We start from the raw sequence: 13,299 nt of genomic DNA on the forward strand, positions 1-13,299 counted from the left end.
AGCCAGCCAAGGCAGGCAGGCAGGAGCCAGGACTGCAGCCAGCCAGCCAAGGCAGGCAAGCAAGGACCACGACTACAGGCTGCCAGACAAGGCAGGCAGGCAGTGGCCAGGAGTCCAGCTAGCCAGACATGGCAGGCAAAGAGGGCCACGGTTCCAGCAAGCCAGCCAAGGCAGGCAGGCAGGAGCCAGGACTCCAGTCAGCAAGCCAATGCAGGCAGGCAGGAGCCAGGACTCCAGCCAACTAGCAAAGGCAGGCAGGCAGGCGCCAGGACTCCAGTCAGCAAGCCAATGCAGGCAGGCAAGGACCATGACTCCACTCAGCCAGCCAAGGCAGGCAGGCAGGAGTCAGGACTCCAGTCAGCCAGCCAAGGCAGGCAGGCAGGAGCCAGGACTCCAGTCAGCAAGCCAAGGCAGGCAGGCAGGAGCCAGGACTCCAGTCAGCAAGCCAAGGCAGGCAGGCAGGGGCCAGGACTCCAGTCAGCAAGCCAACGCAGGCAGGCAGGAGCCAGGACTCCAGACAGCAATCCAAGGCAGGCAAGGAAGGACCACGACTACAGGCTGTCAGACAAGGCAGGCAGGCAGTGGCCAGGACTACAGCCAGCCAGACATGGCAGGCAGGCAGGAGCCAGGACTCCAGCCAGGTAGCCAAGGCAGGCAGGCAGGAGCCAGGACTCCTGCCAGGTAGCCATGGCACGCAGGCAGGGGCCAGGATTCTAGCCAGGCAGTCAGGACAGGCAGGTAGGCAGGAGCCAGGACTCTAGCCACACAGCCAAGGCAGCCAGGCAGGAGCCAGGACTCCAGTCAGGTAGCCAAGGCAGGCAGGCAGGAGCCAGGACTCCAGTCATCCAGCCAAGGCAGGCAGGCAGGAGCCAGGACTCCAGCCAGGTAGCCAAGGCAGGCAGGCAGGAGCCAGGACTCCAGTCATCCAGCCAAGGCAGGCAGGCAGGGGCCACAACCACAGCCAGCCAGCCAAAAGAGGCAGGCAGGGTCCACAGTTTCAGCTAGCCAGCCAAGGCAGGCAGGCAGGGGCCCGGACTCCAGCCAGCCAGCCAAGGTAGGCAGACAGGGGCCAGGACTCCTGTCAGCCAGCCAAATCAGGCAGGCAGGGGCCAGGACTCCAGCCAGCCTACCACGGCAGGCAGGCAGGAGCCAGGACTCCAGTCAGCAAGCCAAGGCAGGCAGGCAGGAGCCAGGACTGCAGTCAGCAAGCCAATGCAGGCAGGCAGGAGCCAGGACTCCAGTCAGCAAGCCAATGCAGGCAGGTAGGAGCCAGGACTCCAGCCACCAGCCAATGCAGCCAGGCAGGAGCCAGGACTCCAGCCAGCCAGCCAAGGCCGGCAGGCAGGAGCCAGGACTCCAGCCAGCAAGCCAAGACAGGCAAGCAAGGAACACGACTACAGGCTGCCAGACAAGGCAGGCAGGCAGGAGCCAGGACTCCAGTCATCCAGCCAAGGCAGGCAGGCAGGAGCCAGGACTCCAGTCATCCAGCCAAGGCAGGCAGGCAGGGGCCACAACCACAGCCAGCCAGCCAAAAGAGGCAGGCAGGGTCCACAGTTTCAGCTAGCCAGCCAAGGCAGGCAGGCAGGAGCCAGGACTCCAGCCAGCCAGCCAAGGCAGGCAGGTAGGCAGGAGCCAGGACTCTAGCCACCCAGCCAAGGCAGCCAGGCAGGAGCCAGGACTCCAGCCATCCAGCCAAGGCAGGAAGGCAGGAGCCAGGACTCCAGCCAGCCAGCCAAGGCAGGCAGGCAGGGGCCTGAACTCCAGCCAGCCAGCCAAGGTAGGCAGACAGGGGCCAGGACTCCTGTCAGCCAGCCAAGGCAGGCAGGCAGGGGCCAGGACTCCAGCCAGATAGCCAAGGCAGGCAGGCAGGAGCCAGGACTCCAGTCAGCAAGCCAAGGCAGGCAGGCAGGAGCCAGGACTCCAGCCAGCCTACCACGGCAGGCAGGCAGGAGCCAGGACTCCAGTCAGCAAGCCAATGCAGGCAGGTAGGAGCCAGGACTCCAGCCACGCAGCCAAGGCAGCCAGGCAGGAGCCAGGACTCCAGCCATCCAGCCAAGGCAGGAAGGCAGGAGCCAGGACTGCAGCCAGCCAGACAAGGTAGGCAGGCAGGGGCCCGGACTCCAGCCAGCCAGCCAAGGTAGGCAGGCAGGGGCCAGGACCCCAGTCAGCCAGCCAAGGCAGGCAGGCAGGGGCCAGGACTCCAGCCAGCCAGCCAAGGCAGGCAGGCAGGAGCCAGGACTCCAGCCAGCCTACCACGGCAGCCAGGCAGGAGCCAGGACTCCAGCCAGCAAGCCAAGACAGGCAAGCAAGGAACACGACTACAGGCTGCCAGACAAGGCAGGCAGGCAGTGGCCAGGACTCCAGGCAGGCAGACATGGCAGGCAGGCAGGAGCCAGGACTCCAGCCAGGTAGCCAAGGCAGGCAGGCAGGAGCCAGGACTCCCGCCAGGTAGCCAAGGCAGGCAGGCAGGAGCCAGGACTCCAGCCATCCAGCCAAGGCAGGCAGGCAGGAGCCAGGACTCCAGCCAGCCAGCCAAGGCAGGCAGGCAGGAGCCAGGACTCCAGCCAGCCAGCCAAGGCAGGCAGGCAGGAGCCAGGACTCCAGCCAGCCAGCCAAGGCAGGCAGGCAGGAGCCAGGTCTCCAGCCATCCAGCCAAGGCAGGAAGGCAGGAGCCAGGACTCCAGCCATCCAGCCAAGGCAGGCAGGCAGTGGCCCGGACTCCAGCCAGGAAGCCAAGGTAGGCAGGCAGGTGCCAGGACTCCAGTCAGCCAGCCAAGGCAGGCAGGCAGGGGCCAGGACTCCAGCCAGGTATCCAAGGCAGGCAGGCAGTGGACAGGACTCCAGCCAGCCAGCCAAGGCTGGCAGGCAGGGGCCCGGACTCCAGCCAGCCAGCCAAGGCAGGCAGGCAGGAGCCAGGACTCCAGCCAGAGAGCCAAGGCAGGCAGGCAGGGGCCCGGACTCCAGCCAGCCAGCCAAGGTACGCAGGCAGGGGCCAGGACTCCAGTCAGAGAGCCAAGGCAGGCAGGCAGTGGCCAGGACTCCAGCCAGGTAGCCAAGGCAGGCAGGCAAGAGTCAGGACTCCAGCCAGATAGCCAAGGCAGGAAGGAAGGAGCCAGGACTCCAGTCAGCAAGCCAATGCAGGCAGGCAAGGACCATGACTCCACTCAGCCAGCCAAGGCAGGCAGGCAGGAGTCAGGACTCCAGTCAGCCAGCCAAGGCAGGCATGCAGGAGCCAGGACTCCAGCCAGCTAGCCAAGGCAGGCAGGCAGGAGCCAGGACTCCAGTCAGCAAGCCAAGGCAGGCAGGCAAGAGCCAGGACTCCAGTCAGCAAGCCAAGGCAGGCAGGCAGGAGCCAGGACTCCAGCCAGCCTACCACAGCAGGCAGGCAGGAGCCAGGACTCCAGCCAGCTAGCCAAGGCAGGCAGGCAGGGGCCAGGACTCCAGTCAGCAAGCCAACGCAGGCAGGCAGGAGCCAGGACTCCAGACAGCAATCCAAGGCAGGCAAGGAAGGACCACGACTACAGGCTGTCAGACAAGGCAGGCAGGCAGTGGCCAGGACTCCAGCCAGCCAGACATGGCAGGCAGGCAGGAGCCAGGACTCCAGCCATCCAGTCAAGGCAGGCAGGCAGGAGCCAGGACTCCAGTCAGCAAGCCAATGCAGGCAGGCAGGAGCCAGGACTCCAGTCAGCCAGCCAAGGCAGGCAGGCAGGGTCCCTAACTCCAGCCAGCCAGCCAAGGCAGGCAGGCAAGGGCCAGGACTCCAGCCAGCCAGCCAAGGCAGCCAGGCAGGAGCCAGGACTCCAGCAAGCCAGCCAAGGTAGGCAGGCAGGGGCCTGGGCTCCAGTCAGCCAGGCAAGACAGGCAGGCAGGGGCCAGGACTCCAGCCAGCTAGCCAAGGCAGGCAGGCAGTGGCCAGGACTCCAGACAGCAATCCAATGCAAGCAGGCAGGAGCCAAGACTCCAGCCGGGTAGCCAAGGCAGGCAGGCAGGAGCCAGGATTCTAGCCAGCCAGTCAAGGCAGGCAGGCAGGAGCCAGGACTCCAGCCAGGTAGCCAAGGCAGGCAGGCAGGAGCCAGGACTCCAGTCATCCAGCCAAGGCAGGCAGGCAGGGGACACAACCACAGCCAGCCAGCCGAAAGAGGCAGGCAGGGTCCATAGTTTCAGCTAGCCAGGCAAGGCAGCCAGGCAGGAGCCAGGACTCCAGCCATCCTTCCAAGGCAGGAAGGCAGGAGCCAGGACTCCAGCCAGCCAGCCAAGGCAGGCAGGCAGGGGCCCGGACTCCAGCCAGCCAGCCAAGGTAGGCAGGCAGGGGCCAGGACTCCAGTCAGCCAGCCAAGGCAGGCAGGCAGGGGCCAGGACTCCAGCCAGCTAGCCAAGGCAGGCAGGCAGGAGCCAGGACTCCAGCCAGCCAGCCAAGGCAGGCAGGCAGGAGCCAGGACTCCAGTCAGCAAGCCAAGGCAGTCAGGCAGGAGCCAGGACTCCAGCCAGCCAGCCAAGGCAGGCAGGCAGGAGCCAGGACTCCAGCCAGCCTACCACGGCAGGCAGGCAGGAGCCAGGACTCCAGTCAGCAAGCCAATGCAGGCAGGCAGGAGCCAGGACTCCAGCCAGGTAGCCAAGGCAGCCAGGCAGGAGCCAGGAATCCAGCCAGCCAGCCAAGGCAGGCAAGCAAGGACCACGAATACAGGCTGCCAGACAAGGCAGGCAGGCAGTGGCCAGGACTCCAGCCAGCCAGACATGGCAGGCAGGCAGGAGCCAGGACTCCAGCCATCCAGTCAAGGCAGGCAGGCAGGAGCCAGGACTCCAGCCAGGTAGCGAAGGCAGGCAGGTAGGAGCCAGGTCTTCAGCCAGCCAGCCAAGGCAGGCAGGCAGGGGCCCGGACTCCAGCTGGCCAGCCAAGGTAGGCAGGCAGGGGCCAGGACTCCAGTCAGCAAGCCAATGCAGGCAGGCAGGAGCCAGGACTCCAGCCAGGTAGCCAAGACAGCCAGGCAGGAGACAGGACTCCAGCCAGCCAGCCAAGGCAGGCAAGCAAGGACCACGACTACAGGCTGCCAGACAAGGCAGGCAGGCAGTGGCCAGGACTAGAGCCAGCCAGTCATGGCAGGCAGGCAGTGGCCAGGACTACAGCCAGCCAGACATGGCAGGCAGGCAGGAGCCAGGACTCCAGTCAGCCAGCCAAGGCAGGCAGGCAGGAGCCAGGACTCCAGCCAGGTAGCCAAGGCAGGCAGGCAGGAGCCAGGACTCCAGCAAGCCAGCCAAGGCAGGCAGGAAGGAGCCAGGACTCCAGCCAGCTAGCCAAGGCAGGCAGGCAGGAGCCAGGACTCCAGCCAGGTAGCCAAGTCAGGAAGGCAGGGGCCCGAACTCCATCCAGCCAGCCAAGGTAGGCAGGCAGGGGCCACAACCACAGCCAGCCAGCCAAAAGAGGCAGGCAGGGTCCACAGTTTCAGCTAGCCAGCCAAGGCAGGCAGGCAGGAGCCAGGACTCCAGCCAGCCAGCCAAGGCAGGCAGGTAGGCAGGAGCCAGGACTCTAGCCAGCCAGCCAAGGCAGGCAGGCAGGAGCCAGGACTCCAGCCATCCAGCCAAGGCAGGAAGGCAGGAGCCAGGACTCCTGTCAGCCAGCCAAGGCAGGCAGGCAGGGGCCAGGACTCCAGCCAGATAGCCAAGGCAGGCAGGCAGGAGCCAGGACTCCAGCCAGGTAGCCAAGGTAGGCAGGCAGGGGCCAGGACTCCAGTCAGCCAGCCAAGGCAGGCAGGCAGTGGCCAGGACTCCAGACAGCAATCCATTGCAAGCAGGCAGGAGCCAAGACTGCAGCAGGGTAGCCAAGGCAGGCATGCAGGAGCCAGGATTCTAGCCAGGCAGTCAAGGCAGGCAGGTAGGCAGGAGCCAGGACTCCAGCCATCCAGCCAAGGCAGGCAGGCAGTGGCCCGGACTCCAGCCAGGTATCCAAGGCAGGCAGGCAGGAGCCAGGACTCCAGCAAGCCAGCCAAGGCAAGCAGGAAGGAGCCAGGACTCCAGCCAGCTAGCCAAGGCAGGCAGGCAGGAGCCAGGACTCCAGCCAGGTAGCCAAGGCAGGCAGGCAGGAGCCAGGACTCCAGCCGGGTAGCCAGGGCAGGAAGGTAGGAGCCAGGATTCTAGCCAGGCAGTCAGGGCAGGCAGGTAGGCAGGAGCCAGGACTCTAGCCACACAGCCAAGGCAGCCAGGCAGGAGCCAGGACTCCAGCCAGGTAGCCAAGGCAGGCAGGCTGGAGCCAGGACTCCAGTCATCCAGCCAAGGCAGGCAGGCAGGGGCCACAACCACAGCCAGCCAGCCAAAAGAGGCAGGCAGGGTCCACAGTTTCAGCTAGCCAGCCAAGGCAGGCAGGCAGGGGCCCGGACTCCAGCCAGCCAGCCAAGGTAGGCAGACAGGGGCCAGGACTCCAGTTAGCCAGCCAAGGCAGGCAGGCAGGGGCCAGGACTCCAGCCAGCCTACCACGGCAGGCAGGCAGGAGCCAGGACTCCAGTCAGCAAGCCAAGGCAGGCAGGCAGGAGCCAGGACTCCAGTCAGCAAGCCAATGCAGGCAGGCAGGAGCCAGGACTCCAGTCAGCAAGCCAATGCAGGCAGGTAGGAGCCAGGACTCCAGCCACCCAGCCAAGGCAGCCAGGCAGGAGCCAGGACTCCAGCCATCCAGCCAAGGCAGGAAGGCAGGAGCCAGGACTGCAGCCAGCCAGCCAACTTAGGCAGGCAGGGGCCCGGACTCCAGCCATCCAGCCAATGCAGGCAGGCAGGGGCCAGGACTCCAGTCAGCCAGCCAAGTTAGGCAGGCAGGGGCCAGGACTCCAGTCAGCCAGCCAAGGCAGGCAGGCAGGGGCCAGGACTCCAGCCAGCCAGCCAAGGCAGGCAGGCAGGAGCCAGGACTCCAGCCTGCCTTCCACGGCAGCCAGGCAGGAGCCAGGACTCCAGCCAGCAAGCCATGACAGGCAAGCAAGGACCACGACTACAGGCTGCCAGACAAGGCAGGCAGGCAGTGGCCAGGACTCCAGCCAGCCAGTCATGGCAGGCAGGCAGGAGCTAGGACTCCAGTCATCCAGCCAAGGCAGGCAGGCAGGAGCCAGGACTCCCGCCAGGTAGCCAAGGCAGGCAGGCAGAAGCCAGGACTCCAGCCAGCCAGCCAAGGCAGGCAGGCAGGAGCCAGGAATCCAGCCAGCCAGCCAAGGCAGGCAGGCAGGGGCCAGGACTCCAGCCAGCCAGCCAAGGCAGGCAGGCAGGAGCCAGGTCTCCAGCCATCCAGCCAAGGCAGGAAGGCAGGAGCCAGGACTCCAGCCAGCCAGCCAAGGTAGGCAGGCAGTGGCCCGGACTCCAGCCAGGAAGCCAAGGTAGGCAGGCAGGTGCCAGGACTCCCGTCAGCCAGCCAAGGCAGGCAGGCAGGGGCCAGGACTCCAGCCAGGTAGCCATGGCAGGCAGGCAGTGGACAGAACTCCAGCCAGCCAGCCAAGGCAGGCAGGCAGGGGCCTGGACTCCAGCCGGGTAGCGAAGGTAGGCAGGCAGGTGCCAGGACTCCAGTCAGCCAGCCAAGGCAGGCAGGCAGTGGCCAGGACTCCAGCCGCGTAGCCAAGGCAGGCAGGCAGGAGCCAGGACTCCAGCCAGCAATACAAGGCAGGCAAGCAAGGACCTCGACTACAGGCTGCCAGACAAGGCAGGCAGGCAGTGGCCAGGACTCCGGCCAGCCGGACATGGCAGTCATGCAAGAGCCAGGACTCCAGCCATCCAGTCAAGGCAGGCAGGCAGGAGCCAGGACTCCAGCCAGCTAGCCAAGCCAGGCAGGCAGGAGCCAGGACTCCAGTCAGCAAGCCAATGCAGGCAGGCAGGAGCCAAGACTCCAGCCAGGTAGCCAAGGCAGGCAGGCAGGAGCCAGGACTCCAGTCAGCAAGACAAGGCAGGCAGGCAGGAGCCAGGACTCCAGTCAGCCAGACAAGGCAGCCAGGCAGGAGCAAGGACTCCAGTCAGCAAGCCAATGCAGGCAGGGAGGAGCCAGGACTCCAGCCAGCTAGCCAAGCCAGGCAGGCAGGAGCCAGGACTCCAGCCAGCCAGGCAAGGCAGGCAGGCAGGGGCCCGGACTCCAGCCAGCCAGCCAAGGCAGGCAGGCAGGGGCCAGGACTCCAGTCAGCCAACCAAGGCAGGCAGGCAGGAGCCAGGACTCCAGTCTGCAAGCCAATGCAGGCAGGCAGGAGCCAGGACTCCAGCCATCCAGCCAAGGCAGGCAGGCAGGGGCCCGGACTCCAGGCAGCCAGCCAAGGTAGGCAGGCAGGTGCCAGGACTACAATCAGCCAGCCAAGGCAGGCAGGCAGTGGCCAGGACTCCAGCCAGGTAGCCAAGGCAGGCAGGCAGGAGCCAGGACTCCAGCCAGCAATCCAAGGCAGGCAAGCAAGGACCTCGACTACAGGCTGCCAGACAAGGCAGGCAGGCAGTCGCCAGGACTCCAGCCAGCCGGACATGGCAGGCAGGCAAGAGCCAGGACTCCAGCCATCCAGTCAAGGCAGGCAGGCAGGAGCCAGGACTCCAGCCAGCTAGCCAAGGCAGGCAGGCAGGAGCCAGGACTCCAGTCAGCAAGCCAATGCAGGCAGGCAGGAGCCAGGACTCCAGCCAGGTAGCCAAGGCAGGCAGGCAGGAGCCAGGACTCCAGTCAGCCAGCCAAGGCAGGCAGGCAGGAGCCAAGACTCCAGCAAGCCAGCCAAGGCAGGCAGGCAGGAGCCAGGACTCCAGTCAGCAAGCCAAGGCAGGCAGGCAGGAGCCAGGACTCCAGCCAGGTAGCCAAGGCTGCCAGGCAGGAGCCAGGACTCCAGCCAGCAAGCCAAGGTAGGCAAGCAAGGACCACGACTACAGGCTGCCAGACAAGGCAGGCAGGCAGTGGCCAGGAATCCTGCCAGCCGGACATGGCAGGCAGGCAAGAGACAGGACTGCAGCCATCCAGTCAAGGCAGGCAGGCAGGAGCCAGGACTCCAGCCAGCTAGCCAAGGCAGGCAGGTAGGAGCCAGGACTCCAGTCAGCAAGCCAAGGCAGGCAGGCAGGAGCCAAGACTCCAGAAAGCCAGCCAAGGCAGGCAGGCAGGGGCCCGGACTCCAGCCAGCCAGCCAAGGCAGGCAGGCAGGGGCCAGGACTCCAGCCAGCCAGCCAAGGCAGGCAGGCAGGGGCACGGACTCCAGCCAGCCAAGGCAGGCAGGCAGGGGCCAGGACTCCAGCCAGCCAGGCAAGGCAGGCAGGCAGGAGCCAGGACTCCAGTCAGCAAGCCAAGGCAGGCAGGCAGGAGCCAGGACTCCAGCCAGTTAGCCAAGGCAGCCAGGCAGGAGCCAGGACTCCCACTAGCAAGCCAAGGCAGGCAAGCAAGGTCCACGACTCCAGCCAGCCAGCCAAGGCAGGCAGGCAGGGGCCCGGACTCCAGCCAGCCAACCAAGGCAGGCAGGCAGAGGCCAGGACTCCAGTCAGCCAGCCAAGGCAGGCAGGCAGGAGCCAAGACTCCAGCCAGCAAGCCAAGGCAGGCAGGCAGGTGCCAGGACTCCAGTCAGCAAGCCAAGGCAGGCAGGCAGGAGCCAGGACTCCAGCCAGCCAGCCAAGGCAGGCAGGCAGGAGCCAGGACTCCAGCCAGGTAGCCAAGGCAGGCAGGCAGGAGCCAGGACTCCAGCCAGCAAGCCAAGGCAGCCAGGCAGGAGCCAGGACTCCAGCCAGGTAGCCAAGGCAGCCAGGCAGGGCCAGGACTCCAGCCAGCAAGCCAAGGCAGGCAAGCAAGGACCACGACTACAGGCTGCCAGACAAGGCAGGCAGGCCGTGGCCAGGAATCCTGCCAGCCGGACATGGCAGGCAGGCAAGAGACAGGACTGCAGCCATCCAGACAAGGCAGGCAGGCAGGAGCCAGGACTCCAGCCAGCTAGCCTAGGCAGGCAGGTAGGAGCCAGGACTCCAGTCAGCAAGCCAATGCAGGCAGGCAGGAGCCAGGACTCCAGCCAGGTAGCCAAGGCAGGCAGGCAGGAGCCAGGACTCCAGAAAGCCAGCCAAGGCAGGCAGGCAGGGGCCCGGACTCCAGCCAGCCAGCCAAGGCAGGCAGGCAGGGGCCCAGACTCCAGGCAGCCAGCCAAGGCAGGCAGGCAGGAGCCAGGACTCCAGTCAGCCAACCAAGGCAGGCAGGCAGGAGCCAAGACTCCAGCCAGCCAGCCAAGGCAGGCAAGGAGGGCCACGGTTCCATCAAGCCAGCCAAGGCAGGCAGGCAGGGGCCACAACCACAGCCAGCCAGACAAAAGAGGCAGGCATGGTCCGCAGTTCCAGCTAGCCCGCCAAGGCAGGCAGGCAGGAGCCAGGACTCCAGCCATCCAGTCAAGGCAGGCAGGTAGGCAGGAGCCAGGACTCTAGCCACCCAGCCAAGGCAGGCAGGCATGAGCCAGGACTCCAGCCATCCAGCCAAGGCAGGAAGTCAGGAGCCAGGACTCCAGCCAGCCAGCCAAGGTAGGCAGGCAGGGGCCCGGACTCCAGACAGCCAGCCAAGGTAGGCAGGCAGGGGCCAGGACTCCAGTCAGCCAGCCAAGGCAGGTAGGCAGGGGCCAGGACTCCAGCCAGCCAGCCAAGGCAGGCAGGCAGGAGCCAGGACTCCAGCCAGCCTACCACGGCAGCCAGGCAGGAGCCAGGACTCCAGCCAGCCAGCCAAGGCAGGAAGGCAGGAGTCAGGACTCCAGCCAGCTAGCCAAGGCAGGCAGGCAGGGGCCCGGACTCCAGCCAGCCAGCCAAGGCAGGCAGGCAGGGGCCAGGACTCCAGCCAGCCAGCCAAGGCAGCCAGGCAGGAGTCAGGACTCCAGCCAGCCAGCCAAGGCAGGCAGGCCGGAGCCAGGACTCCAGCCATCCAGCCAAGGCAGGCAGGCAGGGGCCCGGACTCCAGGAAGCCAGCCAAGGTAGGCAGGCAGGTGCCAGGACTCCAGTCAGCCAGCCAATGCAGGCAGGCAGGAGCCAGGACTCCAGCCAGCCAGCCAAGGCAGGCAGGCAGGAGCCAGGACTCCAGTCAGCCAGCCAAGGCAGGCAGGCAGGAGCCAGGACTCCAGTCAGCTAGCCAATGCAGGCAGGCAGGAGCCAGGACTCCAGCCAGGTAGCCAAAGCAGGCAGGCAGGAGCCTGGACTCCAGTCAGCAAGCCAAGGCAGGCAGGCAGGAGCCAGGACTCCAGCCAGGTAGCCAAGGCAGGCAAGCAAGGACCACGACTACAGGCTGCCAGCGAACGCAGGCAGGCAGGGGCCCGGACTCCAGCCAGCCAGCCAAGGCAGGCAGGCAGTGGCCAGGACTCCAGCCAGCCAGCCAAGGTAGGCAGCCAGGAGCCAGGACTCCAGCCAGCCAGCCAAGGTAGGCAGCCAGGAGCCAGGACTCCAGCCAGCAATCCAAGGCAGGCAAGCAAGGACCTCGACTACAGGCTGCCAGGCAAGGCAGGCAGGCAGTGGCCAGGACTCCAGCCAGCCGGACATGGCTGGCAGGCAATAGCCAGGACTCCAGCCATCCAGTCAATGCAGGCAGGCAGGAGCCAGGACTCCAGCCAGCTAGCCAAGCCAGGCAGGCAGGAGCCAGGACTCCAGTCAGCTAGCCAATGCAGGCAGGCAGGAGCCAGGACTCCAGCCAGGTAGCCAAGGCAGGCAGGCAGGAGCCAGGACTCCAGTCAGCCAGCCAAGGCAGGCAGGCAGGAGCCAAGACTCCAGCCAGCCCGCCAAAGCAGGCAGGCAGGAGCCAGGACTCCAGTCAGCAAGCCAAGGCAGGCAGGCAGGAGCCAGGACTCCAGCCAGGTATCCAAGGCAGCCAGGCAGGAGCCAGGACTCCAGCCGGGTAGCCAAGGCAGGCAAGCAAGGACCACGACTACAGGCTGCCAGACAAGGCAGGCAGGCAGTGGCCAGGAATCCAGCCAGCCGGACATGGCAGGCAGGCATGAGCCAGGACTCCAGCCATCCTGTCAAGGCAGGCAGGCAGGAGCCAGGACTCCAGCCATCCAGCCAAGGCAGGAAGGCAGGATCCAGGACTCCAGCCATCCAGCCAAGTTAGGCAGGCAGGAGCCAGGACTCCAGCCAGCCAGCCAAGTTAGGCAGGCAGGAGCCAGGACTCCAGCCATCCAGCCAAGGCAGGCAGGCAGGGGCCCGGACTCCAGCCAGGCAGCCAAGGCAGGCAGGCAGGGGCCAGGACTCCAGCCAGCCAGCCAAGGCAGCCACGCAGGAGCCAGGACTCCAGCCAGCCAGCCAAGGCAGGCAGGCAGGGGCCCGGACTGCAGCCAGCCTGCCAAGGCAGGCAGGAAGGGGCCAGGACTCCAGCCAGCCAGCCAAGGCAGCCAGGCAGGAGTCAGGACTCCAGCCAGCCAGCCAAGGCAGGCAGGCAGGGGCCCGGACTCCAGCCAGCCAGCCAAGGCAGGCAGGCAGGGGCCAGGACTCCAGCCAGATAGCCAAGGCAGGCAGGCAGGAGTCAGGACTCCAGCCAGCTAGCCAAGGCAGGCAGGCAGGAGCCAGGACTCCAGCCAGCCAGCCAAGGCAGGCAGGCAGGAGCCAGGACTCCAGCCAGGTAGCCAAGGCAGGCAGGCAGGAGCCAGGACTCCAGCCAGCAAGCCAAGGCAGCCAGGCAGGAGCCAGGACTCCAGCCAGGTAGCCAAGGCAGCCAGGCAGGGCCAGGACTCCAGCCAGCAAGCCAAGGCAGGCAAGCAAGGACCACGACTACAGGCTGCCAGACAAGGCAGGCAGGCCGTGGCCAGGAATCCTGCCAGCCGGACATGGCAGGCAGGCAAGAGACAGGACTGCAGCCATCCAGACAAGGCAGGCAGGCAGGAGCCAGGACTCCAGCCAGCTAGCCTAGGCAGGCAGGTAGGAGCCAGGACTCCAGTCAGCAAGCCAATGCAGGCAGGCAGGAGCCAGGACTCCAGCCAGGTAGCCAAGGCAGGCAGGCAGGAGCCAGGACTCCAGAAAGCCAGCCAAGGCAGGCAGGCAGGGGCCCGGACTCCAGCCAGCCAGCCAAGGCAGGCAGGCAGGGGCCCAGACTCCAGGCAGCCAGCCAAGGCAGGCAGGCAGGAGCCAGGACTCCAGTCAGCCAACCAAGGCAGGCAGGCAGGAGCCAAGACTCCAGCCAGCCAGCCAAGGCAGGCAAGGAGGGCCACGGTTCCATCAAGCCAGCCAAGGCAGGCAGGCAGGGGCCACAACCACAGCCAGCCAGACAAAAGAGGCAGGCATGGTCCGCAGTTCCAGCTAGCCCGCCAAGGCAGGCAGGCAGGAGCCAGGACTCCAGCCATCCAGTCAAGGCAGGCAGGTAGGCAGGAGCCAGGACTCTAGCCA

The 13,299-nt window shown here is 66.4% G+C and overlaps 2 protein-coding genes across 10 annotated transcripts in view; one reads left to right on the forward strand and one right to left on the reverse strand.

Moving 5' to 3' along the window:
* LOC125686015 (uncharacterized) overlaps window positions 1–13,299 on the reverse strand; it is a 130,630-nt gene that overhangs the window by 31,841 nt on the left and 85,490 nt on the right. The window lies entirely within an intron of this gene.
* The window catches only part of LOC125686019 (protein bassoon-like), a 45,354-nt gene that overhangs the window by 10,947 nt on the left and 21,108 nt on the right, over window positions 1–13,299 (forward strand). Inside the window, exon 2 of one of the 5 annotated variants that reach the window (XM_048929634.1) lies at window positions 12,508–12,537. The exons of the other annotated variants lie outside the window; for them this stretch is intronic. The gene's annotated coding sequence lies outside the window, so the exon portion shown is untranslated. Of the gene's footprint in view, window positions 1–12,507; window positions 12,538–13,299 lie in introns of those variants that run through there. 5 annotated transcript variants of the gene reach the window in all.

The sequence above is a fragment of the Lagopus muta genome, chromosome 30, assembly GCF_023343835.1.
Source record: "Lagopus muta isolate bLagMut1 chromosome 30, bLagMut1 primary, whole genome shotgun sequence".
Classification (NCBI taxonomy): Eukaryota; Metazoa; Chordata; class Aves; order Galliformes; family Phasianidae; genus Lagopus; species Lagopus muta.